The sequence below is a fragment of the Corapipo altera genome, unplaced genomic scaffold (assembly GCF_003945725.1).
Source record: "Corapipo altera isolate COAL_440 unplaced genomic scaffold, ASM394572v1 2b, whole genome shotgun sequence".
Classification (NCBI taxonomy): Eukaryota; Metazoa; Chordata; class Aves; order Passeriformes; family Pipridae; genus Corapipo; species Corapipo altera.
Window position 1 is genome coordinate 20,582,641 of NW_020884874.1, and position 8,357 is coordinate 20,590,997.

General features: G+C 39.9%; 1 long non-coding RNA gene across 1 annotated transcript; it reads right to left on the reverse strand.

Annotated features, from left to right (window-relative positions):
- Nucleotides 1-364: 364 nt before the first annotated feature.
- Nucleotides 365-7,814, reverse strand: LOC113942942. The gene is made up of 3 exons (XR_003526121.1): nt 7,709-7,814; nt 7,236-7,378; nt 365-448 (listed from the first exon to the last, which is right to left on the reverse strand). It is a non-coding gene; the product is annotated as an uncharacterized LOC113942942 (long non-coding RNA).
- Between the last annotated feature and the right edge of the window lie 543 nt (nt 7,815-8,357).

Genomic DNA, 8,357 nt, shown 5'->3' on the forward strand with positions numbered 1-8,357 from the left:
TAAGTGCATACAAATATATTCATGCCTCTCTCTCTCTCTCTCTATATATATATATATACTTATTATGTTAGAAATAAAGGAATGATATTTTACTAAGGAGGTCCAAATCCCAACCAGCATTCTGAATCTATCATAGACTGTGTATCATGTGCTTGGGTCATGGAGACTCTTGGCCCCCAGAACAAAAAATTATAAAGGACAGAACTCAGACAAACATCAGACTCCACACTTAGAAAAAGAGAAAACCATCCAAACAAGAGATTGCTGTGAGAACGTCTTTTGTGATGAGAACTGAAACTGCAAGTCACTGGTTTTCATTGAAAGCAATGCAACCAAGAGTCTGAAATCAGTCATGTCCCCCAACTGATGAGTTGTCTGAAAATCTACCACCTTCCAGAACACATAGATCCTGAGATTTCTCAGCTTCTTCATCTGTGATCATAGATTTCTGTAAAAGGGTATTCATGATTAAAATCAAATTAATAACAATAATAATACAGAAACCATGGAAACAAACATACACTGAAGTTGTCTGACATGTTTTCTTTTCCTCAGTGAATAACAGACTAATGTTGAATTTATGCCGCAAGTGATTTCACACAAAACCTCTTATCCTAGAAGTTGGGTTGTCAGAGGTTTGTCCAGATACATCACCGTTTAGAGTGGACTGGATTTAATTTCACAACTGTATTTTAACCTAATTCTTACATGCCTGCTGCAAGAGTTTCCAGCCAAGTCAATGGGAGTAATCATGTGAATAACACACGCAGGTTTTGGCCTGAAAATCTCTACCACCCTCATTTGTGGGTCAAGGTTGGCCTGCTTGGAGAAAAGCACAATGCAGTGCCAACAGTGAATGGCCTTTACATGGTCCATTTCCAAGAGATACAATGATACCACCAAACCACCAGGACTGTATGCACATAATGAAAAGTGACAATGCAGTCATTTGTGAAGGATATAAGACAGCCATGGTAGTTAGGGCCACATTTGCATAATCACATTAACTTTAAGGACCTACTTTAAAATTGACCTAACAATGGTCCTCATTGTTTAAAGGCACAGCTGTCCATGCTGATCGGACAACATGCTTGGTCAACTTGTGCTGCAGCCATCTTCTTCAGGAGGATTTAGAAAGTTTGACTGAAAAAATCGTGGGCTCCAGGGCATCCTGTGAATGTTTGGCCTTACAATGTGGTTTGGCTATCTGGGAATCCACAGCTTTCAGGGCTGCACAACTGTTGCATTTTCATTGGGACTGATGTAATTTATGACACAGCTTTATTTTTCAGAATTGTTCATCAAGGTCATGTGAAAAAGCACACGCAAATTATTTATTGGCTGCTAAGAATATTACAGAATGTGAATAGTCTGGGCCCTGGTTATTTTAGGCTTTAGCAAGTTACTGCTAATATTTGAAAAATATCAGAACTTGTGCTCCAGACATGACACTTCAGTCACATGTTCCTTCTACACACAAGGAAGATTGAACTATTTTCGTCTTCATACGTGTCTTGCACAATCATACCCCCCACAAAATTGCTGATATTCAGCCAAAAATTTACCTGGTGAATGTTCTTCAGTAGAAAAGTATTTACTTAAATTATCAATACATTTCAGGGTAGTTGGCCATAGACAAAGTTCTGATGAAAACCTTGACTCTTCTTAGCTAAGATTTCTTTTTCTTGTTCTGATTTTAGAAAGGCAGCCTTGTCCACCTTGACAAACATGTTTATTTTTAGTATTTTCAGGATTCTCAGACAATCAAGGTGCTACTGGATTAGCAGCAGGGAACTCAAAGTTTCAGTTACAGTGTGTGTCTTCTTTGAATAACATTAACCACAGGTAGGAAAATGACTAGAGCACACACTCTAGAATGGAAAACAAATAAAGAGAAATATCAAATTAAAAAAAAAGTTGTAGCAAAAATGGTTCAGCCCTTTCTGAGAATGAGTTTGAGGAAAACTCGTTTCTCCTTGCCCTAGTAGGCCTAGTTAGCATAGCATGAGTCTGTGAACTTTAACTGACTTTTTGTTTTGCATTGCATACACTGTGATTAAAAACCCATTTAGGCTCCCCACTGTCATTTGGTCTCAAACCATAATAGCCAGTTAAAATATTCTTACATTGGTTTCAATTAAGACAATCTCCTGCCTTTACGCTGAGGATTGGGGACTTGAAATTTTAAGCAGGAGCATAATTTGTGACTCTTATTCCTATGAAGATCCATATAAATTTGGCCAGGTCATGCCATCTGAGCATTTCATTTGCACAGGAGCACGAAGGCCTCACCCCTGTTTGACAGCTCCCCTCCTTGAGACTCCCTGGGCAGGACACATCACGCATCTGTGGGTAGGGGGCTGCAGCTCGTCATCTATTACCCTGCTCCTTGCAGTAGGGGCCAATGCAATGTCACACAGGGGCTCACCTAAGCTGCCTTGGCCTCTAAGGGGGGCTCCTGCTGGGAAGGACGAGGTTGCCCAACATGAACGTGAAGGGATGCAGAGTAGAGGTGGGTGTAAAGGCAAGTTGGAAGCAATCGAAATTACTGGCTAGGAGACAGATGTAAATATGTGTATGAGTGTGTGCACACACATAAATGTGACTGTGTAATTAAGATTGGTATTGTAATGAATATACAGAAAAGTGGGGAATGACGGGAGGGTGAATTAATTGCATGTCAAACCTCAATTCTGACTCCCCTAACTTTGAAGTACTGCACTCCCAAGCCTTAATGATCTTTTAATTTATACTTTAAATGATAATTTACCTTTTAATTATTCAAGAGATGGGCAACATTTGACATCAATACTTTACATTTAAGCAAAGTAATTGAAAAGATGCAAATGCCTTTACTGAGCAGATATGCAGAATGCCCCTCTGCATTAAGCACAGGTAAAGTGAACAAGCATACTAATATAGGCAAAGCTTCCCTAACCACACTGTTATTTATATTTTAGGCACTTAATTCATCATGAAGATCAGTATGTATTCCTCATATTCATATCTGATCATATTAAGGCTACTGGAATAGTTCAATAACACTACAAGAGAACTGCAGTTAGAGCAAAGATAGGGATGAGTTCTGTGAAACTTCTTCAGAAACACCTATGCTGTTTCAGCACTTTACTCTTTCAGTAGTCCAGAAACCCCTGTACTTTGGACTAAGAGAAAATACAGCTTCATATCCCCTAGACACATATACTTTTCCCACACAAAGGAAAACCTCAGAGGTGAGTACTGTTAAAAGAAAAAAAATGCAATGGTTGTGTAGTATTGTCTTCTAACAGTCAAAATAAACCTTTGGCAGGGAAAATTACATGAAATCTTTATTTGCTCTTATTTTAGGCATCCAGAGAGCTATGGCAGTTCTTTTAAGTTAAGTCAATGTCAGGATTCACAATGTAATTTTTACTTTTGAAAATCAGCATTGTGTTACTCATACACTCCTATGGCTTTGGTTATTACTGATGGACAGTTTTGTTGCAATGAGGCAACTAGGTATTTCATCATACAAAAAGTCTTGTACGGGTTTGTGAAGGGACCCAGGATTGAATGGTCATTTTTCATTTTTCAATATGGCAAGGATGACAGTAGCTCTCTAGAAAAAATCTTTATGGGAGAGAGTAAAATGTGTAAAGCACAAAGGACTGAACTAGGGAATCCATTAACATGCTCAGTAGTATCAAACTACTCCTCATCATACTGTGGAGTATCAAACTGCTCCTCATCATCAGAGAGGTCCAGTACCATCTGTTTATCAAGAATATTTCTACATTCCCACTACAAAACACATGCCATTAGATGCCATTCCCAGCACATCCTCGCATACAAGCCCATTCAATGTGGGCTAAAAAGCAAAGCTTTGCCAAGTGACTGGTTAAGAGTAAAACAGCACAGCATTCAACTCAGGCCTTCTCCACTAACTTGGCCCATCCAAAGTTTGTACAACTAAAAAGGAAGTTCTCTTCAGGAAATCACATTGTCTTTCAGGTTCAGTCCATTTGAGGTAAAAACTTGCTCATTGCTTTGTTTAAGCAATCAGCATTCACTTTCCTCAGTTACCACTATTTGTTGACAGATTAGATATTTCAGGTTTCAGCTCCACCATTTTACACAGACTTACACTAAACTTACCACTTACACTAAATGCATGTCTGCATTGGAGAACAATTTGAAATAACTTGAAAATTATATTAAGTATGAGCTCACAATATCATCAAATTGGCCAACTACAAATAGCACCTATGGTAAAAAATACAGTCTGTAAACAAAACATTAAATTCATCCTCTATAAAACCAAATTAGCTAAAACTAATGCATCTGGATGTAAAATGAGGCATACGAATAGGATTTTAACTGCTTTGTGTAACTCTCCATACGAAAGAGAAACACTGAGTCATTTATCTTAATGATGCCGATATTCTGTGAAACATAAGATAAAACTGCAGAGTGCGGATAGAAAGTTCAGAAACCCATTCAAGCACCATGCAAGTTCTCGCCAGCTATCAGGAAAAGTAACTCATTTACTACGGAGTCAGACAAGGTTTACAGGGAGAGCAATATTTTTATTAGATACAGCTTCTTAGATCAATGGTTGAACTAATACAGAGATATTACAGACTTTGATTTTCTCTGCAGCAGAAAGCATAACCTCATTTGCACCTTTAGACAATCACAGGTACAAGAGCATTCACTAATTATATGACGCGTGGGACAAAGTCTTGTCCCACGACTACATATGAATGTAGTGGTGCAAAATGAGTACTGGCAAGACCTCCTACAAAGTTAAATGTAGCACTAACACTACACCTCAGAAACTCTAAATAGCACAGATGCATAGGAGCACACTGTATATGTACTAAATCAGGTAAGATCTTCAGTCCAACTCTTATCCCATTTTGCCTTACACAGCAGGTGGTGGTACCTCTTGCTGTAGAGACAGCTGAGAACTATCTTCAAACCAGCAAAGTATTTTCTGCAGTGGTGGTGAAGAGGCAAAGATGTTCTTTTTGGGGTACTGCATGCCTTGACTTGTGAGATTTGGTTAATCATTCTTAATGTGATTTTGCAGCCAGCTACCCATGTTATACATACACACTGTTTAAAGACAGATTAGCATTAGAAGGTCATAGGCAGCTCAAAATAAAATTACACTAAACCAACCCAGCTACCTCCCCCAAAATCCCCACATACTTCATTGCAATATGCATGCAGGTTATTTTCAGCTGCTGTAACTCACTGATCTCCATTTAGCAACTTCTGTATTTTTTCCTCTTTTTTTTATGGCACTTCAAAGGTGTGGGCTTATAAAGCAATGATGTAAAACAATAACCCAACAAACCAACCTAAATTAAGCTTTTTTTTTATATACCACTGATAAAAAGAGGGGGAAAAAAATCAGATGTCTTCTGATAGTATTTTCAAATCCCACACAAACAGTGCATAACTCTCAAATTTTTCTGATGGATATTTTGGGGTTTTCCTCCTGCTAAAAGCCCTTTCATGGAGACTGTTATCCTGCAAGTCTTATGTTCTACTCACATCTAAATATCTCTGTTCTTAATACTGCTGTTTACCTATTGCTTATTTCTATCACAGCACCAGTCAAAAATGTCAAGGAGAGCCTTATTGTTTAATACAGTGTAGCACAACTCCAGAAAGTTCCCATTGTGTCAAGCAGAATTTGCTATGAGAATTATTTAATAGTATTGTATTGTTACAAGAATAGATCTCCCACCATCAGAGTCCATGTGTTATCTACTGCTCTCAACAGGCAATGAAGGCACCTTCACAGCCAGGTGAGACTACTTATTTTCATCATACACTAGCATGTCATGACATAAATCTATTGGGTATCTGTGAGAACTTCTTTTGTAAGCATATATCAAGCTGTACAGGTAGAGTTCCCAAGCAATTCTTTGTCTTGCTTTGGATTATTGGAGGAGCTACAACAGCTACAGTAGTGATGTGGCATGGTATGTGTAACACAGGGGTGGCTTGTCTCTTCAGGTATGGTAAATTGGTTTTGGGGATTCCTTCCACGCTTCCACTGTCTCTTACAACAAAAGAAAAAAAAAAAAGAAAAAAGAAAGAAAGAAGGGAAAAATCTGAACCTATTTCTTTGGAGTGGAGACCTCCACACAGTGACTAGGCACATGCAGCCTGCTTCGTGTCTTGCCATGTTCTGTGGAAATTCAATCACTTTGATCCCTGGGGAGGTGAGACGGAAGTTGGTCTTCACCATTTAATTTTTTTATAGATAGCAAAGTCCATCCTTCCACCTGCATCCAAAGCACTGAGGCAGCTGGCAGAACAAAGCACTAGAGAAAAATAGTTGACCAGAATCTATCTGAAATTGCCAGCATACAGGTGCAGTCTTGTTTTTCATCTCAGTTGCAGCAGTCCCTAGTGACTGCGAATGTTTTACTGAAACTGATTAACCCTTTCTTTGCCTAAAATGGATCAGAGAAAAAAACCAACCAACCAAACAAAAAACCTACCCAACTCACCCACTGGCCAAACAAGAATATAATTACATGAGTAGAGAAATGTAAGACTCATGTCTAGTCCAGGACTGTGCTACAAACAAAAAGGTTGCTTGAAAAGTAAAAAAGGAACAGCAAATCTATGGGGAAAATTTGCCTCTTGGGGTTGCTGAGATAGTTCCAAGGTTAGCATGTTACTTCTAACACCTGAAGGAGGTGGTAAAGATAAACAGAGAAATCACCCACTGCTGAAGCACCGCCAACTTCTGAGTGCAAAGGAGCAATTGTTAAACAAGGAATAGTAAAACTGAACAATAAACTTGGATAAGCACTGTGGACAGGAAGTTAGCAAATACAAACAACTGAAGCAAAAGATAAGACTTTGAGGATAGATAAGAATTCCCAAAGCTGCAGTTTGGCTGAACCATCAACATTAAACATTCCTTCAGATCCTCAAGGAGAAGTGGTGGCAAAGGAGCCTTATGGGGAAATCCAAGTGCAAAAGGCAGGACTGCTCCCTGCAATGTAGCGCCTCATGTTCCTTCTTTGTCTGGTTGTTCAAGTCCTAAACTACAGGCTTCCACTACTATCCTGAGGAGACGATCCCATAATCCCAGTGTTAGAATTTTTCCATTTACATATAGCCTAAGTTTTGCTTCTCATTTTCATCTCATTTTCGCTATTTATACCTCCTTCCATTAAAAAGAAAATGTCCATAGTTATAATTTGTGTATTATAATTATTTACCTCATTTTCACGCTCTAATGAAATGGCTGTCATTAACAAGGGTATGCTTCATTCTCTGACAGCCTCCATGGCACCCAGCTGTCAGTGGTGGTAGAGCTATTCCAAATCCCTCCAGCCCTCCAGGGCCAGGTTCACCACAGTGCCTGTAGAGAGGGAAAGGTCCTTTTTTCTCACTGCCATCACCTGATACCTCAATATGGCCCTCTAAAAATGCATTGGTCTTTTTCTCCTTTCCAATCACACACTGAGCACATGTTTATCTTCACTAGTAGTAACGTTTCTTCCATTGCGGAAAGTATAGTTGGTCCAGGTTACTTTTCCCCCCCATCAGTTTTTCGAGAGCAACTTGTATTAGACCTAACCACCCCTCTGATTTGTCACAAACAGTGACAGCTTCCTACTCACCACCAAAAGCTGAGTGATGGCAGGCCAGAAAGGCCAAACAGACAAGGAACACCTGGGCTTGTTTTTACCTTCATTCTTTTGTGCCTCAGCTTCCAGGGTGGACAGTTCACAAGGATGATCTGCAGCTGGTCTCCAGCTGTGACAAAACCCAGACTCAGCTTTGCCAAAGCCTCTGTAGCTGTAAATAAGGTGATTTTGGTAAACAGAGAGTAATGCATAAGTCTGGGAGGAAAAAAGGGAAAATGGGCGGCGAATTCTCCATTGTGGTGGTACAGCAGGAGTCATCAGTGGTGTCAGAGCTGCTGAGCCCCACCTGATTCACTTCAAACAAGCTAGTTCAAAACACTTCACCAGCCCAGAGTTGGGGATTCTTGAGCTGCAGGTCACATTCCTAGCCCTCAGCAAAATAGCCCACTCTGACCCTTGGGAGCAGTGTCAGGGAAAGCAATGCCTCCAGACCCAAGAGGTGGAAGCCTGCCACAGGGCTGGAACTGCTGGAAAGCGAGGCTGTGATGCAATACTTTGGCAATCATTGGCTATGCTGTAGTAAAACTTGCACGGCTGTGCCAGTTGTGCCTTCTGTATCCCTCACTTTGAAGAATGTCATGTGCAGACTCAGCAAAAGGAAAAACATCTCCCTTGCCAGGACACTTCAACAGCAAGCCTCAGATATTCTGCTGGCTATAAAAATAGAAAATACTGTTGGAAGGTATCTGA